The sequence below is a fragment of the Amblyraja radiata genome, chromosome 2 (assembly GCF_010909765.2).
Source record: "Amblyraja radiata isolate CabotCenter1 chromosome 2, sAmbRad1.1.pri, whole genome shotgun sequence".
In the NCBI taxonomy this organism is placed as follows: domain Eukaryota; kingdom Metazoa; phylum Chordata; class Chondrichthyes; order Rajiformes; family Rajidae; genus Amblyraja; species Amblyraja radiata.
Window position 1 is genome coordinate 7,539,424 of NC_045957.1, and position 20,757 is coordinate 7,560,180.

The following is a 20,757-nucleotide window of genomic DNA, read 5'->3' on the forward strand; positions in this document are numbered from 1 at the left end:
TCAAAATGGCCTGTCAGCGAAGGAGATTGCCTTCGACTGTCTGTAAGTAAATAGCAAGCCAACTCCAATGGCTGCGACCAAATGGCAACCTATTTTTAGCCGAGGCCGGTTTTTGTTTTTTTGAAATAATCGCAGGAACATAGAAGAAGCCTCGGCTACACAAAAACCACTTTTCACCATTAGGGAGAGTGACCAAAACCTCCGGGAACCTCATGGAAACCTTTGGTGGGGTGCAAGGTCTCCAGAGGTTTCAGTTCAGGTTTCCTAAGTGGGACAAGGGCATAAGCTCTTAAAAATAATTCATACAAAAAACATTGAAATCATACTTCTACAATGCACTAAAACATGATTTTAATACATCAAATTTCAAAGGTCCCTACCGTGGGAGGGGGGACACCCCACTTTCACTTCCTCTCCCCACTCGGTTGCTCCACTCCCTCACTGGGTATCCGCAAAGCCAGTGATCAGATGGCTCAGCCTCCCCACTTTCAAAAATGCTCCACGCCCCTGGTTCAGACGGAGAACACTGCCAGATGTGAGCGGGGAACTGAGGCCAGTTGTCCATGATGTCTGGATCCCAATGCTCAGCGCTTCATGTTTCGGAGTTGGCTAATGTTACTGATTTGTAAATAGCCTGATTTGTAATTAGTTGACAAAATTTAATTTATTAATCTGGAATATCCAGGGTGATGGGATAAGTGTAATATTAAAATGACATGCAAGGTGTCAGGCTGTCTGTCACAACATACAGCCCCGATAACCCATTATTTCCTTCAGTTAAATATTGGGAAGGTAGCACTATTGTCATTTGCCACTCAACTATTATGTTTGGTTACCTCAAAATGACTATTTCTAACCCCCCCCCCCCCCAATACCTTTGACAGGTTGAATAGAAATATCCCCAATCTCGTTGTTTTATTAATTGAACACATAGATGAACATCCTTAAGGAGTGTAATCAGATGGAAACTGATACAGATGCGAATTTAAGAGCTTGTTCAAAGAAGGGAAATATCTTGTGGAGTGACAGAGATACTTGCAGGGAAATGTGTGAGGAGATTATTATTTGTCTTTAGTTTTAGCTTGAACCAGGACATCTGAAGATTCAAAGTTTAATATAGTAATTGTACTGATACTGACCCCCAACCAACCATGTGATGAATATCATCCATTCCGGGGGGTTTATTTTTCTGGTGCCAATTAAACTTCACTTGGATCTCAATCATTTCATTGTAAAAGTAATTGGGAATGGGGAGCATTGGAACAAAAATTTGCCCTCGGTACATATTAACTGTAATATAATAATGTATGCATGTTGGTAGGTGCAATCAAAACAAAGATCTTTTTATCATTGTTGTGTTATGAATACCACAGAAAATATTATGTACTCTCAAGATCACATTTAATAGAATTATATTGCTTAAATATATAGTTATTGGACTTTGCATTTCGGAAAAGTCCCAGCTGAGAGGAAGACAGCAAAATACTGAAAATATTGGGGGTGAAAATGACTTCAGGACAGTTTGTTAGGAAAATGAAAGAAACGGTAACAGAATACTTATACAGCTTAGTGAGTATAATTTTACGTATGATAAATTGTGTTCAACCAATTGATGACTTCTTTGACAAAGTAACTAGCATGTTAGATAACAAGGAAGCCAATGGATGTAGCAAATGTTGTTATAGATAATTTGGTCTGTGAAGTGCCCCATAAAAGATTACTGCATTAGATAAGGATCTGTGGACTTGAACGTAAGTCCAGGGGGTCAGATATGGGGCTTTATGTGAGGGCCAGATATATTGTCAGTGCAGAGGGGCTAGGAGCAAGGCCAAGTGTGCGTCCAGAGTCAAGGTCTGGAATAGTACTAGGTGTGCAGTCAAAGCTGGGACCAGGGGAGTGTTCAGCACTGGGAACCTAAGCAGGTAATCAGCTATGATCAGGGTAGAATAGGGGGGGGGGGCAGGTGCAAGGCTGGACTCAGGGTCAGGAATGAGAGAAGGTATGCAACTGGAGTCAGAGTCAGGAGTAATACCCGGTGTGCAGTGAGACCCAGGTTGTTCAACATGGGCTGTGTTTGATTATAATCTGATTTCCATACATGAATATACTAAGATCAGTCATGTGCTGCACGTGTTGATCAGAGCCTGGGCTCTAGTGTGGAATGTAATTAGGAATGTAATTTAGTCTAATCTTATTCATAGCTAATCCAATTTAAAGCATATATATTGTATTCAAGTGTAAGTTAAAAGACTCACTACAGTATGCACCATATTGCACAATTTCAAGCTGAAAAATGCAAAAGCCCCGTACCAATGGGAGGGGGGACACCCTCCTACCACCCCCCCCCTCTTCCCACCCCCCGGTCGCTATGGTCCCTCGGGCTTGGTCTCTTGCAATTTCTCACTCCCAACTCTCACCCAATGTTGGCAGCCCTGCATCTTATTGAATGACTATACTAGCTCAAGGGACCAATTGGGGGGAAAGTTCCTTTCACAGCGTGTGGGGAGTCTAGCTAGGGGTAAAGTTGTGGAGAGGGCAGGAGCATTGAGAATGAGGAGGTCGGGGTTCATGCCAGTAACCCACTCACTCAGCGCTCTGGGCAAGGAGCCACCGCATTGTGGCCGGGGAGGGAAGCAGCTTGTGTGGCTAGGAGCGGCCACCATCACCGGACAATGAAACCGACTGCCATATCAGCGCCCTCTGCCAGCCCGCTCACCTCTGGCAGTGCTCTCCATCTGAACAGTGAGGGGACCAGCTCAAGAGCAAAGATCATAGAGCGGAGTGGGTCAGCGGGTGATGGATAACATCACAGCGGGCAGTGGAGCTTACTCCTGTGTCAGCGCGAACAAGGGATCAATTGAGGTTACTTGCCCTGACATATGGATTAAGCTCCACCGCCCACTGTCCAGTTATCCATCGCCCACTGACCTGCTCTTGAGCTGGATGATCCCCGACCGCCTCCTTCTCAATGCTCCTGTCCTCCCTGCAACTTTACCCTAGGACACACTACCAACACGCTGTGAAAAGAACTCCCCCCCCCCCCCCCCCCCCCCCCCCCCCCCCCCCCCCACCCCCCCCCCCCCCAGCAGCGCTGTCCTTTTACAGCCGCTTCCCACTTTACAGCCGCATCCCATCAGCTGCTAGAAATGAAGGATAGACTTGGCTATCCCTCAGTACAGCAACATTGTTCTTGATATTGCTGTACTGAGGGATTCAGTATTAAAAAAGTTATGGCCATACTCAGAAATTAGCATCTTGTTCCCTATTGCTTTTCCATTGACAGTCAAAAGCCCATAACTTTCTTAAAAATTAAGAGAACTGAATGAAATGTTCAGTTATTATAGATTAAAGCATTCTGAAACAAATATGACACAATCTTACTTGGATGACCTGAAATTAAAGCATATAATTAGTTAATTACCTAATTGTAGCTAATTACAAAATTGACCGTTGTGACGGAAATAGTAATAAACATCCAGACTGCCTTGAAAATTCAAAAATGTGATGTTCTCAAGATCAGAACTTTAATATTATTGTATTATATACTGTAAGTCCGTAACAGATAGGTAAATAAATTACAATTTCGAGCAGTAGACCAGGTCTTTATGGAGAAGACCAGTTGCTAGCTAGTACATTGACATATCATAATCAGTAGCATCATCATACTCCTCAGATTGTAACCAATAAACAGCTCTGTACACCTTGTTTTTCCTCAACTTTTCAATTTTGGCATTGTAAACTACAAGTTTTTGCTCTTCAAACCGCACATGACATGCCTTTCTGCCCACTACTTTCCCATTAAGAATGTCCTGTAGATTCCATTTCTTAAGAAAAGGTTATTTTGAAAAAATAGCCTAAGTATCCAAATAACAAACTAATCCCATTCACACAAGAATATAACATTATTTTAAAATCTCACTGTCATGAATTTATATGCCAGATCAGTGATGGAAATGGGTTTTAGGAACTAGGGGTACGCTAAGGTCCGTGGGGTTGAGGTTGGGAAGGAAGGGGGGGGGGGGGGGGGGGGAGTGGACGCTATAAACCCCCATGAGAAATTTTATCTAACTCTGAAATTGAAGATAGACAAAAGCTGGAGTAGCTCAGCAGAACAGGCAGCGCAGCGACTCTAGAGAGAAGACCCTTCTTCAGACTGAACTGAACTCTCATCGGTGAGAGTACTTGTGATTGTCTGAAGAAGGATCTCGACCAGAAACGCAACCCTATCCCCAGAGCCCCTGCCCGTCCCACTGAACCTGAATTTGGTGGCCTTGCACCCTGCTTGAAGTGGTATGAAACTGCACTTGAATTTTGTGGCCTTGCACCCTGCTTGAAATGGTAGGAAAATGGATTTGAATTTGGTGGCCTTGCACCCTGCTTGAAATGGAATTTCAAGGAATAGCCGTGAGTCAACTGCCAGCCCACCAGCCGTGAGTGAGCTGCCAGCACATCAGGCTTGAGGGACTGAGCTGCCACCCCAAGAATCCATTTGGCCCACAATGTTCACACTAGCCCTCTGGAGATCAGTAGTCATTGCAGCCAACAACACCCATACCAGCGCTCCAGAAACCCCCCCCCCCCCACTGGCCACCAATATTGGAATTGGTGGAGAGGTGGAATATTGCGTCGGGGGACCGGAACCTCCCGTGTGAACATGGGACACAACGGGTCCCTCTTAGTCTAGTAATAATATATAGTTTAAATGGACTGCAACATGGAAATAGGCTGCCCATGGTGTAATATGGGCATTGGCAATTAGATGGCTCTTACTTTCCCGATCTCATTTTCTAATTAGTTTAATTAATTAATGTGCAACTTTCGGCAATGACGAGTTATGACATCCTTCTCAATTATATTTCATCTAAATCTGTGGAAAATTTCATGTAGTTCTGTGACGTGGGACACATTTTTGACCAAACACTGGAGACAATTTACAATTTGTACCGAAGCCAATTACCTTACACATACCCCTACTCCCAATTCCTCCGTCTATGCCACATCTGCTCCCAGGATGAGGTGTTCCATACCAGGGCATCGGAGATGTCCTCACTCTTTAGGAAACGAGGGTTCCCCTCTTCCATTATAGATGAGGCTCTCACTAGGGTCTCCTCGATATCCCACAGCTCTGCTCTTACTCCCCGCACTCGTAACAAGGACAGAGTCCCCCTTACCCTCACCTTCCACCCCATCAGCCACCGCATACAGCATATAATCCTCCACCATTTTCGCCACCTCCAACGGGATCCCATTACTGGCCACACCTTCCCATCTCCACCCCTTTCTGCTTTCCTCAGAGACCGTTCCCTCTGAAACTCTCTGGTCAACTCATCCCTTCCCCACCAAACCACCAGGTACTTTCCCCTGCAACCGCAGGAGATGCAACACCTGTCCTTTTACCTCCCCCCTCGACTCCATACAAGGACCCAAACAGTCTTTCCAGGTGAGACAGAGGTTCACTTGCACCTCCTGCAACCTCAACTACTGTATCCGCTGTTCCAGGTGTCAACGTCTCTACATCGGCAAGACCAAGCGCCAACTCCTCCTCCCATTCCCAATCTGACCTTTCTGTCCTGGGTCTCCTCCATTGTCAGAGTGAGGCCCAATGCAAATTGGAGGATCAGCACCTCATATTTCACTTGGGTAGGTTACACCCCTGTGGTATGAACATTGACTTCTCTAACTTTAGATAGCCATTGCTTACTCTCTCCATCCCTTCCCCTTCTCAGTTCTCCCACTAGTCTTACTGTCTCCGACTGCATTCTATCTTTGCCCTGCCCCCATGACAGTTCAGCTCCCTCCCCCCGCCCCCTGACAATCCACAGGTACACAATCACTGTAACGCTGTCAGTGTCGTGAGCCTGTCCCCACATTCACTGTGCGCTGAGACAGGCCAAAGGGAAAGAAACAAGAAACACTCAGTGGGGCGGCCAGTATCTGTGGATTGAGACACAAGTGGTTCAAGGCAATGACCTGTAATCATGTCAAAGTGCTGTATATGAATGCGCGAAGTACAGGGAATCATGTTCCTGATCCATTTCTTTGGTGAAATTGTCTTCAGTCTCCTGTCGAGACATTCTCATCATTACCAGAGAACCTCAGACCAAGAACCACAGGTGGTTCTTAGTGACACACTGACACTATTGGTAGAGCTGCTGCCTCACAGCAGCAGAGACAGGTTCGATCCTGACCTTGGGTGCTGTCTGTATGGAGTTTGCATGTTCTCTCTGTGACAGCATGGGTTTCCTCCGGGTGATCCTGTTTCTTCCCATACCCCAAAGACGTGCAAATTTATACTTAAATGGCCTGTGTAAATTGCCCTTGTGTGGAGGGTGTGGATGAGAAAGTGGGATAACATAGAACCAGTGTGAACAGGTGATCGATGGACTTGGTAGGCGGAAGCGCCCGTTTCTTTGGTGGGTGGAATGACCTGTTTCCTCCAAATATGGGGCTAAGGCTGTACACACTGTTCCGCCTGCTGTTGTGTAATGCCGGTTTTATCCCCTTAACCACCATTGTCAATAAGGGGGAAAAGCAGGAATGCGGTACTGATTTTAGATGATCAGCCATGATCATATTGAATGAGGGAATTGATTGCTTTGTAGAAACATAGAAAATAGGTGCAGTAGGTCATTCGGCCCTTCGAGCCAGCACCGCCATTCAATATGATCATGGCTGATCATCTAAAATCAGTAACCGCATCCCTGCTTTTTCCCCATATTGATTCCTTTAGCCCTGAGAGCTAAATCTAACGCTCTCTCAGAAACATCCAGTGAATATGGTGAGTAGTTTTGGGCCCCATATCTGAGGATGGCTTTGAAGAGGGTCCAGAGGAGATTTATATGAATTATCCTGGGGATGATTGGGTTAATGTATGAGGAGCGTTTGAAGGCTCGGGAGCTACACTGGTTGTAGTTAATAAGGATGAGCGGGTATCTCACTGAAACCTATCAGATCATAAAAGGCTTAGAGAGAGTGGACATGAATCAGACTGAGGAAGGGTCTCAACTAGAAGCATCACCTATTCCTTCTCTCCAGAGATGCTGCCTGTCCCGCTGAGTTACTCCAGCATTTTGTGTCTATCTGCGATTTAAACCAGCATCTGCAGTTCGTTACTGCACAATAAGAAATCTAAACCTACTTGAAGGCCAAAGGGCCTGATTCCAGGCTGTATAACTCGATGACTCTCTGATGTGAAGGGCCGATGTTATTCCTTGTGTGTGGGGGGGATTCCTGTGAGAAGGGGAGTGGCTGAACGGACCAAAGTTGTGGAGGGAACAGTGTCATCAAAGGAGGAATGGAGATGGCAGGCAAAGTGAGGGGAGGGGTTAGTCGAGAGGGGCTTTTCTGAGGGAGATACCAAGAGGGGCTTTCCTGAGGGAGATACCACGAGGGAGGGGGTCAGACTGGTGGAGGCGAGTTGTTCCATGAAGGGGAACTCAGTGAAAGCCAAGGTGGGTGGGGGTGAGGAAGGACTGAGATGGGGTAAGGATGTCTCCAAGGGGAGAGATAGACTGGATGGGGATGAGCGTTTACTGAGGAGACACTGGAAAGAGGGATGAGGCTGGGGGATTGAGGGACTGGCTGAGATAGGAGTGGGTATATCCTGAGGTGAGATACAGGGGGATGGGGAGAGGAAGGGAAACAATAGACAATAGGTGCAGGAGTAGGCCATGGGGATGATCATGGCTGATCATCCCCAATCAGTACCCCGTTCGTGCCTTCTCCCCATATCCCCTGACTCCGCTATTTTTAAGAGCCCTATCTAGCTCGCTCTTGAAAGCATCCAGAGAACCTGACTCCACCACCCTCTGAGGCAGAGAATTCCACAGACTCACCACTCTCTCTGAGAAAAAGCGTTTCCTCGTCTTCGTTCTAAATGGCTTCCTCCTTATTCTTAAACTGTGGCCCCTGGTTCTGGACTCCCCCAAAATCGGGAACATGTTTCCTGCCTCTAGCGTGTCCAAACCCTTAACAATCTTATATGTTTCAATGAGATCTCCTCTCATCCTTCTAAACTCCAGAGTATACAAGCCCAGCTGCTCCATTCTCTCAGCATATGACAGTCCCGCCATCCCGGGAATCAACCTTGTAAACCTACGCTGCACTCCCTCAATAGCAAGAATGTCCTTCCTCAAATTAGTTCAGTTCAGTTTTATTTGTCATATATAGGTTAACACAGGTCAACGGTAAAATGAAATGTGTTTGACAAGACAACAGGTCACCTCAGCAATGATATTACAATAAAATTAAGGGGAAAAAAAGATAAGGTACGTGACAATGGTAGATAAAAGACAATAATAAATAAAATAATCAATATACATGACACGTTTATGAGTTTAAAAGCCTGATGTGCACGTGGGCACAAACGACATCGGGAAGAAGAGGAAGGAGGTTCTCCAACATGACCAGACAGTTAGGAAGAAGACTGAAATGCCGGACTTCTAGGGTGGTTATCTCTGGATTGCTTCCAGTACCTCGTGCTAGTGAGGACAGGAACAGGGAGATAGGGGATCTGAATGTGTGGCTGAGGGACTGGTGCAGGGAGCAAGGATTTAGATTTATAGACCACTGGGATCTCTTCTGGGGTAGGGGTGACCTGTACAAAAGGGACGGGTTAACCATAACTGGAGGGGGACCGACATTCTGGAAGACAGGTTTGCTAGTGCTACACGTGTAGATTTAAACTAAATAGTGGGGGGGAGGGATTGACAAATCGGGAATATAAAGATGGAGTTGAAGGGGAAGTGGTTACAGGAAAAATTACAAAAGATTCTCGAATTAATGGGAATGAAAGCTCGAGAATGGACAACAGTAAGGTCAGGGCCAATTGCGAGTGGTGCGAGGGGGGAAGTGAATACGGAGGTCAAAGTGCTGTATATGAATGCGCGAAGTACAAGGAATAAAGTGGACGAGCTTGAGGCTCATGTTGTGGGAATTACTGAGACATGGCTGCAAGAGGGCCAGGGCTGGGAACTGAATATTCAAGGGTATACCTCCTATCGAAAAGGCAGACAGGTGGGCAGAGGGGATGGGGTTGCCCTGTTGGTGAGGAATGAAATTCAGTCCCTTGCAAGGGGTGACATTGAAACAGGAGATGTGGAGTCAGTATGGATAGAACTAAGGAATTGTAAGGGTAAAAAGACCTTAATGGGACTAATCTACAGGCCCCCAAACAGTAGCCTGGACATCAGGCGCAAGTTGAATCAGGAGTTAAAATTGGCATGTAGTAAAAGTAATGCTGTGGTTGTTATGGGAGATTTCAACATGCAGGTAGACTGGAAAAATCAATTTGGTACTGGACCCCAAGAAAGGGACTTTGTAGAGTGCCTTTGTGATGAATTCTTAGAACAGCTTGTACTGGAGCCTACCAGGGAGAAGGCAATTCTGGATTTAGTGTTATGTAATGAACCGGATTTGATAAAGGACCTTGAGGTTAATGAGCCATTAGGAGGCAGTGACCATAACATGGTCAGGTTTAAGCTACAATTGAAGCGGGAGAAGGGTAGATCGGAGGTGTCAGTGTTGCAGTTGAATAAAGGGGACTATGGGGCCATGAGGGAGGAACTGGCCAAAGTTGATTGGAAAGATACACTAGCAGGGATGACAGTGGAACAAAAATGGCAGGTGTTTCTAGGAATAATACAGAAGGTGCGGGATCAGTTCATTCCTAGGAGGAAGAAAGATTCCAAGGGGAGTAAGGGGCGACCGTGGCTGACAAGGGACGTCAGGGACATTATAAAAATTAAAGCGAAGAAGTACAACGTAGCAAAGATGAGCGGGAAGCAAGAGGATTGGGTAATGTTTAAAGAACAACAGAAGGTAACCAAAAAGACAATACGGGGAGAAAAGATGAGGTACGAAGGTAAGCTAGGCAAGAATATAAAGCAGGATAGTAAAAGCTTCTTCAGGCATGTGAAGAGGAAAAAAATAGTTAAGACCAAAGTTGGACCCTTGAAGACTGAAAAAGGTGATTTATTATGGGGAACAAGGAAATGGCAGATGAGTTGAACAGGTACTTTGGATCTGTCTTCACTAGGGAGGACACAAACAATCTTCCTGATATAGTAGTGGCCTGGGGTGACGGAGGAACTGAAGGAAATCCACATTAGGCAGGAAATGGTGTTGGATAGACTGATGGGACTGAATGCTAATAAATCCCCAGGGCCTGATGGTTTGTATCCCAGGGTACTTAAGGAAGTGGCTCTAGAAATCGTGGATGCATTGGTGATAATTTTCCAATGTTCTATAGACTCAGGATCAGTTCCTGTGGATTGGAGGGTAGCTAATGTGGATGTAGTGTATCTAGAGCTAGTGGATGTAGTGTATATGGACTTTCAGAAAGCATTTGATAAGGTCCCACATAGGAGATTAGTGGGCAAAATTAGGGCACATGGTATTGGGGGTAGAATGCTGACATGGATAGAGAAGTGATTGGCAGACAGGAAACAAAGAGTAGGGATTAACTGGTCCCTTTCAGAATGGCAAGCAGTGACTAGTGGGGTACCGCAAGGCTCGGTATATACAATATAGATTCCATCAATGTGACCCCAGTAAATGAAGCAAACTTCATTCAGAAGGGTTTCGGCCCGAAACGTTGCCTATTGAAGGGTTTCGGCCGGAAACGTTGCCTATTTCCTTCGCTCCATATAGGTATGTTGCAAAGCCTACCTGAAGCGTCGTTGAAGATCTGCTGCTGAGGGTGTGCGCGATTTTGGCGCCGTTTAGAGGGGGCGGGTTTAAAACGCGATTTTCTCTAAGCTGTTCCAATCGAAAATGTTCAGCCTAGTTAATTATTAACGAAAAATCGCTGGAAGACCCCGTCGCAAAAGCTATTATTAGGTTTAAAGGCCTTGAATAATAGTTATAGTAGTTTAAAAATCAATCTCTAAACCCGCGACCGCCAGCAACCGCAGGGTCTCATAAAGCAAATAGCAGGTTAGGTTGTATATTTTTACATTAAAAAGGGCTTCTAAAGATCCCTTTATACTAAGTTTAATATTGCGAGTAGCTCAATTTGGGCCCATTATATCGCGCAGTATTTTTCTCGGCATTTGGGGCACAAATCTACCGCAATGTGAACGTTCTAAACCAGCGCGTTCCACAGGGACCCACTGGAAAGCTGATTTAAATGGGTATTTATTTACAGCAATTAAACACTAAATTCCTTCCATTTGGCCTATAAATTAATGTAAATGAGATTTAAAAATCATGTTTTATTGTGAATTATTTGTGAATATTATTTGGACATTTAGGCTATTTAAAAATGTTAATCATTTATTAAGAAATGGATAGATGTTTAGATCTAGTAATTGAAGTCTGAAATTAGCTACAATTAGGTAACTAACTAATTATATGCTTTAATTTCAGGTCATCCAAGTAAGATTATTTTATATTTGTTTCAGAATGCTTCAATCTATGATAACTGAAAATTTCATTCAGTTCTCTTAATTTTTAAGAAAGTTATGGGCTTTTGACTGTTCACGATCACAGCTTTTTTGTTATGTCCATAGAAAATCAATAGGGAACAAGATGCTAATTTCCCAGTATGAAAATGGCCATAACTTTTTAAATACTTGAGATATGAAAGTGAATTAGGTGTCAAATTAAACTTATTTTTATGCTTTATCTGATGGGATAAATTACAGACTTGATTTTTAAAATCTCAAAATTTTGTAACATTGCTACTCCATAGATGCTGCTGCACCCGCTGAGTTTCTCCAGCATTTTTGTGTACCAATGAAGCAAACTTGTTTCCCAACTCCTCAGTCCCTTGAGGTGCTAATAAATCCCCAGGGCCTGATGGTTGTCCCTGTCCAACCTGTCATTCTGGTTTTAGACAATAGAAACCAAAGATCTACAGATCTTTGATAGAAACTGGCGTGGGCTGGAAATTCCCCAGAAGTGAAACCAGAAACCACAAATTGTTGGAGCAACACAGTGCGTCAGGTAGCAGCTGGGGAGGGAATGTTTCAGTCTGAAGAAGGGTTCTGACAAGAAACGTCAATGCCCATTCCCTCCCCTGAAGCTGCCTGATCCGCTGCCAGCGATCCTCCAGAGCTTTGTGTTTTGCTCAAGATCCAATCATCCGCAGTTCCTGGCGTCAATCCACCGAAACTATTGACACCATGTCATGTTTTTCTCTTTCCTACCAGTATTGTCCAATCACAGGCTGAGAACCACATGCGTCATCAGTTGCCAGGTGAACTGCGCTGTTGGTGGAGCTGATTTGTCCCAGTGCGTGCGGGCTGACCCCCAGAACTGCAGACGAACCGCGACCACCCTCACTCACCCAGTCTGTGGGATAACCCGGGCTGTCCTGCCGGAGGGGCAGTGGCGGACCTACATTTTTGGGGCCCTGAAGCTTGAACTGTTATGGGGGCCCCTTCGCAACCAGCAACGAGGTCTGGGTAACCACTGTTATCTTCTTCAATAGGGTTGTTCCATGACAGGCTGGCTAGGCCCCGGCAGGATCTGGGGGCAATATGTAGCAATGTTACAAAATTTTGAGATTTAAAAAATCAAGTCTGCAATTTATCCCATCAGATAAAGCATAAAAATAAGTTTAATTTGACACCTAATTCACTTTCATATCTCAAGTATTTAAAACGTTATGGCCATTTTCATACTCGGAAATTAGCATCTTGTTCCCTATTGATTTTCTATGGACATAACAAAAAAGCTGTGATCGTGGACAGTCAAAAGCCCATAACTTTCTTAAAAATTAAGAGAACTGAATGAAATTTTCAGTTAACATAGATTGAAGCATTCTGAAACAAATATGAAATAATCTTACTTGGATGACCTGAAATTAAAGCATATAATTAGTTAGTTACCCAATTGTAGCTAATTTCAAACTTCAATTACTAGATCTAAACATCTATCCATTTCTTAATAAATGATTAACATTTTTAAATAGCCCAAGTGTCAAAATAATATTCACAAATAATTCACAATAAAACATGATTTTTAAATCTCATTTACATTAATTTATCGGCCAAATGGAAGGAATTTAGTGTTTAATTGCTGTAAATTAAAGTCCATTTAAATCAGCTTTCTGGTGGGTTCCTGTGAACGCGCTGGTTTAGAACGTTCACATTGCGGTAGATTTGTGTCCTCAAATGCCCAGAAAAATACTGCGGGATATAATGGGCCCCAAATTAGCTACTCGCAACATTAAACTTTGTATAAAGGGATCTTAAGAAGCCCTTTTAACGTAAAAATAAACAGCTTACCTTCCGTTTTCCCCTGTATGAGATCCGGCCCGTTGTCGGCGGTCGCGGGTTTAGAGGTTAATTTTTAACCTACTATAACAAGTAAAGAATGCCCTTAAAACTAAAAATAGCTCCAGCTACGGAATCTTCCAGCGATTTTTCGTTAATAATTAACTAGGCTGAAAAACCTCGATTTGAACAGCCTAGGGAAAATCGCGTTTTAAACCCGCCCCCCTCTAAACGGCGCCAAAATCGCGCACACGGGCTGGGACAGATTTTCAGCGAACTTCAGGTAGGCTTTGCAACATATAAACAATATGCTCCTGCATTTTCAATAAATTGAAAGTGATTCTCAAGCTTTCTGCTGGTAGTTTACATAACAGAAGCTTAGAATTTTTCTAACACATAAGCAGTAAAATAATCCCCAAAAGATATATATTTCATGAAATAGACAATAGACATTTCTATGATCATCCACAATCAGTACCCCATTCCTGCCTTCTTCCCATATCCCTTTGCTATCTTTCAGAGCTCTATCTATTTCTCTCTTGAAAGCTTCCAGACAATTGGCCTCCACTGGATATGGGGAGAAGGCAGGAACGGGGTACTGATTGTTGATTATCAGCCACGATCACATTGAATGGCGGTGCTGGCTTGAAGGGCTGAATGGCCTCCTCCTGCACCTATTGTCTATTCACAACTCTGTGTGAAAAAGTATTTCCTCATCTCCATTATAATTGGCCTACCTCTTAGTCTTAAACTGTGGCTCCTGGTTCTGGACTCCCACAACATTGGAAACATGTTTCCTGCCTCTAGCATGTCCAACCCCTAAATAACCCTCATATAGCTAAAAACATCTTTACAAAAAATGTGATCTCAAATGGCTCTTTGCCTGACAAGTTCAAGTGAATTTATTGTCATGTGTCCCTGTATAGGACAATGAAATTCTTGCTTTGCTTCAGCACACAGAACATAGTAGGCATTTACTACAAAACAGATAAATGTGCCCATATACCATAATATAAATGTATACACACATGAATAAATAAACTGATAAAGTGCAAATAACAGAAAATGGGTTATTAATAATCAGAGTTTTGTCCGAGCCAGGTTTAATAGCCTGATGGCTGTGGGGAAGTAGCTGTTCCTGAACCTGGTTGTTGCAGTCTTCAGGCTCCTGTACCTTCTACCTGAAGGCAGCAGGGAGATGAGTGTGTGGCCAGGATGCTGTGGGTCTTTGATGATACTGCCAGCCTTTTTGAGGCAGCGGCTGCGATAAACCCCCTCGATGGAAGGAAGGTCAGAGCCGATGATGGACTGGGCAGTGTTTACTACTTTTTGTAGTCTTTTCCTCTCCAGGGCGCTCAAATTGCTGAACCAAGCCACGATGCAAATTACTGTGCACCTGTAGAAGTTAGAGAGAGTCTTCCTTGACAAACCGACTCTCCGTAATCTTCTCAGGAAGTAGAGGCGCTGATGAGCTTTCTTGATAATTGCGTTAGTGTTCTCGGACCAGGAAAGATCTTCAGAGATGTGCATGCCCAGGTATTTGAAGCTCTTGACCCTTTCAACCATCGACCCGTTTATATAAATGGGGCTGTGGGTCGCCCTCCTACTCCTTCCAAAGTCCACAATCAGTTCCTTGGTTTTGCTGGTGTTGAGGGCCAGGTTATTGCGCTGGCACCATATGGACAGTTGCTCGATCTCTCTTCTATACTCTGACTCATCCCCATCAGTGATACGTCCCACAACATTGGTGTCGTCAGCGAACTTGATGATGGAGTTCGCACTGTGACTGGCTACGCAGTCATGAGTATAGAATGAGTACAGCAGGAGGCTGAGCACGCCGCCTTGAGGTGCTCCCGTGCTGATTGTTATCGAGGCTGACACATTTCCACCAATACGAACAGACTGTGGTCTGTGAATGAGGAAGTCGAGGATCCAATTGCAGAGGGATGCGCAGAGACCCAGTTCTGCGAGTTTGGTAACCAGCTTGGAGGGGATGATTGTGTTAAATGCCGAGCTGTATTCGATGAATAACAGCCTGACATATGAGTTTTTGTTGACCAAGTGGTCCAGAACGGAGTGGAGGGCCAGCGAGATCGCATCCACCGTTGATCTGTTGTGGCGGTAAGCGAACTGCAGTGGGTCCAGGTTTTTGTCGAGGTAGGAGTTGATTTGCTCCATGATCAACCTCTCAAAGCACTTCATCACCACCGGCGTTAGTGCCACTGGTCGATAGTCATTGAGGCACGTCACCTTACTCTTCTTGGGCACTGGTATAATTGATGCCCTTTTAAAGCAGGTGGGGACCTCAGACCTCAGAAGTGAGAGGTCGACAATGTCCGTAAAAACTTCAGCCAGTTAGTCCGCACAGGTTTTTAGAACACGACCGGGTAAACCATCAGGTCCAGGTGCTTTTCGGGGGTTCACCCCTCTGAAGGATTTCCTGACGTCGGCCTCTGTGACTGAGACTGAAATGCCATCACAGCGAATGGGGGATCGGGAAGGCACATCAGTATTCTCCCTATCAAAGCGTGCGTAAAACGCATTGAGCTCGTCAGGGAGTGATGTTTCGCCGACATTCGAGCTGCCTCCTGCTTTCGCCTTGTAGGAGGTGATTGCATTCAGGCCCCGCCACAGCTGCCGAACATCTGTCTCATCTTCCAGTTTGGAGCAGAAGTCCCTTTTAGCCTTTTTGATGGCCTTACCAAGGTCGTATCTGGACTTCATGTAGGCCACTGTATCATCGGACGCGAATGCCCTGTGTCTGGACTTCAGAAGAGTGCGGATCTCAAAGTTCATCCAAGGTTTCTGATTGGGAAACACTCGGAAGGTTTTTTAGGGATGCAGTCCTCCACACATTTCTTTACGAAGTCTGGAACGACTGTGACGTATTCGTTCAAGTCCGTTGCCGAGTCCTTGAACATTGCCCAGTCTTCAGACTCCAAACAGTCCTGGAGTTGTTCTTCTGCCCCCCCCCCCCCCCCCCCCCCCCCCCCCCCCCGACCAGCTCTGTGCTGTCCTCACTTCTGGGGGTGCGCTCTTCAATTGCTGCCTGTAGGCAGGAAGAAGCAGCACCGCGGTATGGTCGGACTTACTGAAGTGCGGGCGAGGGATAGAACGATAGGCATTCTTGATGGTGGTGTAGCAGTGGTCGAGGGTGTTAGGTCCTCTGGTGCAGCAGGAGACATGTTGGTGGAAGTTAGGGAGTGATTTCTTGAGGTTTGCCTTATTGAAGTCCCAAGCAATGGTGGTAAATGCCTCGGGGTAAGCCGTCTGGTGCTTATTGACCATGGCGTGCAGCTCCTCCAGTGCCAGACGGACGTCTGCCTGGGGTGGGATGTAGACCGCGGTCAGGATAATGGAGGTGAATTCCCTTGGGAGGTAGAAGGGACGGCACTTCACCACCAGATGTTCGAGGTGTGGAGAACAGGAGTTGGACAGGACTGCCACGTCTGAGCACCACGCAGAGTTGACCATGAGGCAGACGCCCCCTCCTCTCCCTTTCCCAGATGCCTGCGTACGGTCCATACGGTGGATGGAGAACCCTTCAGGCTGGACCGCTGAGTCTGGGGAGCTGGGGGTGAGCCATGTCTCTGTGAAACAGAACACAGAGCATTCCCTCAGCTCCCTTTGGTAAAGCAGCCTTGCCCTTAAGTCCTCCACTTTGTTTTCAAGGGACTGTACATTAGCCAGTAGGATAGTAGGGAGAGGGGGCCAAAGTCCCCTGCGCTTCATTCTGACCTGAAGTCCTGCCCGTCGGCCACGTTTCCGGACACAATGGAGGCTTCCCCTTTGTTTCCAGGTACTGTGCTTGCTGTACCTGCTGTTTCTGCGGACCTGCGCTGGAACGGGGATTCCCTCACAGACGGCAGCTCCAGCTCCGCAAAGAACGGGGGTTCCCTCAAAGTCGGCAGCTCCAGCTCCGTTATTCCTGGAAGATCCAGCCCGTCGGCTCTGGGGGTCATCCCGGGGTCTCCAGGGTTCCTCAGTCGGGTCGGGTGATTTCCAGCCAGCGTGGGAAAATTTAAAGTCCGGGGCTCCCGCAGCTGCGGGAGTTCGCAAAATTGCGAGAGCCTTGAGGTGCTCTCCGAAGCAGTCCGAAACAGCACCGATTTCTGACATTTTTCTGATCCAGGTAAGTTGTTGGAAGTTGTAATTGAGCCTTTTATGTTCCGGAGCTCCGCAGAAGTCGCCGCAGGCAGGCGCCATCTTGCTCCTTAGCTGGGTCAACTCGCACTGAGATGAGAAAAACGGTTTTCACCCAGTGTTGTGAATTTGTGGAATTCTCTGCTACAGGAGGCAGTGGTCTTGTCTCCTTCAGCAGCACCCCGGTCTCCCTTCCTGAGCTCAGACACCCACTTCTCTTCACCTCACCTACGCTCACTTCCCCTCACCTACACACCTACACCTCACTAAACCGCTCGCCTTGATGATACCTCACTACCAAACTTCTCACAGCTAAACCTCGTCTCAACTCAACCGTACCACACCAAACCTCGCCCCTCAAATAAACCTCGCACCTCACCTCAACTTAACTAAACCTCACACCTCACGCCTAATCCGCGCCTCAACTAATCGCCGCCTCTCTCCCGTTCCTGCTCCCACTACCACTATTTATAGCCCCCCCCCCGGCCCCCAGGGTCGTTGGCGGCGCCTCACGTGAGCGAACGGCTCCAACCAGAGGGGCAGGGCCGAGTGCAGAGAGCGGCGCAGGCGCAGGCGCAGGCGCATTGCCCGAGAGAGCTGGTGGGGGGGCGCACTCTCACTGACATTGACGTAGAGCCCGTGCCGTGCCTACCCCCCCTGCCCATGGTGGCCGTGGCCCCTCCCCACAAGAGGGGCTGCGGGATTTAAATTGGAAGAATATGCTTCTGGGGCCCCTCTGGGATTAGAGGCCCTCAACGTCAAGCTTCATTAGTTTCACAGTAGATCCACCCCTGCGGGGGGTAATCATTCAATGAAAGAACAAACCGCACTAATTGCCCCACAGTCGAGGAGTAGATGGTTTCCAATGCTCATGGATACTATTGCCTATGCACAGGATAGAATGGTGGACACCTGCCTGGTCCATTGGCAAGAATGAGACAATAGGCAATAGGTGCAGGAGTAGGCCATATTTTCCCCTTCGAGCCAGAACCGCCATTCACTGTGATCATGGCTGATCATCCACAGTGGATGTAGTGTACCTGGACTTTCAGAAAGCATTTGATAAGGTCCCACATAGGAAATTAGTGGGCAAAATTAGGGCACATGGTATTGGGGGTAGAGTGCTGACATGGATAGAGAAGTGGTTGGCAGACAGGAAACAAAGAGTAGGGATTAACGGGTCCCTTTCAGAATGGCAGGCAGTGACTAGTGGAGTACCGCAAGGATTGGTGCTGGGACCGAACTATTTACAATATACATAAATGATTTGGATGGAAGGATTCAAAGTAACATTAGCAAATTTGCAGATGACACAAAGCTGGGTGGCAGTGTGAATTGTGAGGAGGATGCTATGAGAATGCAGGGTGACTTGGACAGGTTGGGGGAGTGGGCAGATGCATGGCAGATGAAGTTTAATGCGGATAAATGTGAGGTTATCCACTTTGGTAGCAAAAACAGGAAGGCAGATTACTATCTAAATGGCGTCGTTGGGTAAAGGGGAAGTACAACGGGATCTGGGAGTCCTTGTTCATCAGTCTATGAAAGTAAGCATGCAAGTACAGCAGGCAGTGAAGAAAGCGAATGGCATGTTGGCCTTTATAACTAGAGGAATCGAATATAGGAGCAAAGAGGTCCTTCTGCAGTTGTACAGAGCCCTAGTGAGACCACACCTGGAGTATTATGTGCAGTTTTGGTCCCCTAATTTGAGGAAGGACATTCTTGTTATTGAGGGAGTGCAGCATAGGTTTACAAGGTTCAGTCCCGGGATGGTGGGGCTGTCATATGCTGAGAGAATGGAGCAGCTGGGCTCGTACACTCTGGAGTTTAGAAGGATGAGAGGGATCTCATTGAAACATATAAGATTGTTAAGGGTTTGGACAGGCTAGAGGCAGGAAACATGTTCCCGATGTTGGGGGAATCCAGAACCTGGGGCCACAGTTTAAGAATAAGGAGTAAGCCATTGAGAACGGTGACGAGGAAACACTTTTTCTCACAGAGAGTGGTGAGTCTGTGGAATTCTCTGCCTCAGAGGGCGGTGGAGGCAGATTCTCTGGATACTTTCAAGAGAGAGCTAGATAGGGCTCTTAAAAATAGCGGAGTCAGGGGATATGGGGAGAAGGCAGGAACGGGGTACTGATTGAGGCTGATCAGCCATGATCACATTGAATGGCGGTGCTGGCTCGAAGGGCCGAATGGCCTACTCCTGCACCTAATGTCTATTGTCTATAATCAGTACCCTGAAAATAGATGACATTGCCAGAGAGTGGGGTTCAGATCAAAGCCATGGACATGTCTCGTCTTCTGCTGAGATCCATAGTTGGTTGCAGATTGATTAGCAGCTATGACCAGTCTTAGCTGGCATCGGCAGCCAGAGTCAACCGCAGGGCCACTAGGGGCGCCTCATGATGGCAGCCTCTGCCTACTGTCTGTCTGTTTTTCCTTTTTGTTATTTTTAGTCTGTTTAAAAAAGTATGTTTTAGAGGTTTCTTAGTCTTTCTATTTAGGGGATGGGGGTAGGGTAAGGCAGAAACCGTTTCTCAGTCACTTCCTGGCGAGGATGTGACTATTCTCCGAATCGCGTCCTCGCCCCCGCCCCCCCCCCCCCCCTCGCGGCCTACCAACTGGATTGGCGCGGCCTTTCCTGCCGGAGACCGACCAGAGCTTCAGCAGCGGTGCAGCACAGATTTGCCATCGCTGAGCAGGCGATGCCTTACCTGGATCGCCATTTGAAGCTCCGGAGCGTTGGGCCTGCTGCTTCAACATCGTGGAGCAGTGGTTTGTGGAGCTCCCAGCCGCAGGCGGCGCTGACTTCAACATCGCGGAGTCAAGGGATCCCTTTGCTGAGGGCCGCCAGTGGGAATCTCTGCAAAGCTCGACCTGTGGACTTTGGGAGCCGCGGTCTCTGGTAAGAGGTGGCCGATTCGGAAGTCCAAGTCGCTGAGAAGGTTCTTCCGTTTCCAACGTCGGAGTTCCATCATCCTGGCGAGAGGGCCTGAACATCGGGCCGCCTGTAGAGGCGACTGCGGGGTTGCTCGGGAGGCCCCGGCCACGGGTGAACAACAAAGAGGATGGCTGAACTTTGGTGCCTTCCCTCACAGTGGGAAACTTTGATTATGTTAGTCTATCGTATGTTGCGTTCGTTTTTATTCGTATGGCTATATGGTGACCCCAAATTTCACTACCAATTGGTGCATGTGACAACAAATGTCTCTTGTCTTGCCTTGTCTCTGGAAGAGCAAGGCTATGCTCTTCACCAACTGGCCCAATCAACTGCTTATCCTTTTCATCATCAGGTCTGATTATCTGAAGGGATCTGGTTTGGAGGGGCCAAAACAAACAACAACATTTGGATGGAGCCAATAAGCACCAGCAGCGCCAAAATGGCAGCGCAGAA

General features: G+C 46.7%; 1 long non-coding RNA gene across 1 annotated transcript in view; it reads right to left on the reverse strand.

Moving 5' to 3' along the window:
* The window catches only part of LOC116984008, a 23,823-nt gene extending 14,730 nt beyond the window's left edge, over positions 1 to 9,093 (reverse strand). The window contains exon 1 of the long non-coding RNA XR_004414859.1: positions 9,082 to 9,093. This is a non-coding gene — a long non-coding RNA (uncharacterized LOC116984008). The remainder of the gene's footprint in view (positions 1 to 9,081) is intronic.
* Between the last annotated feature and the right edge of the window lie 11,664 nt (positions 9,094 to 20,757).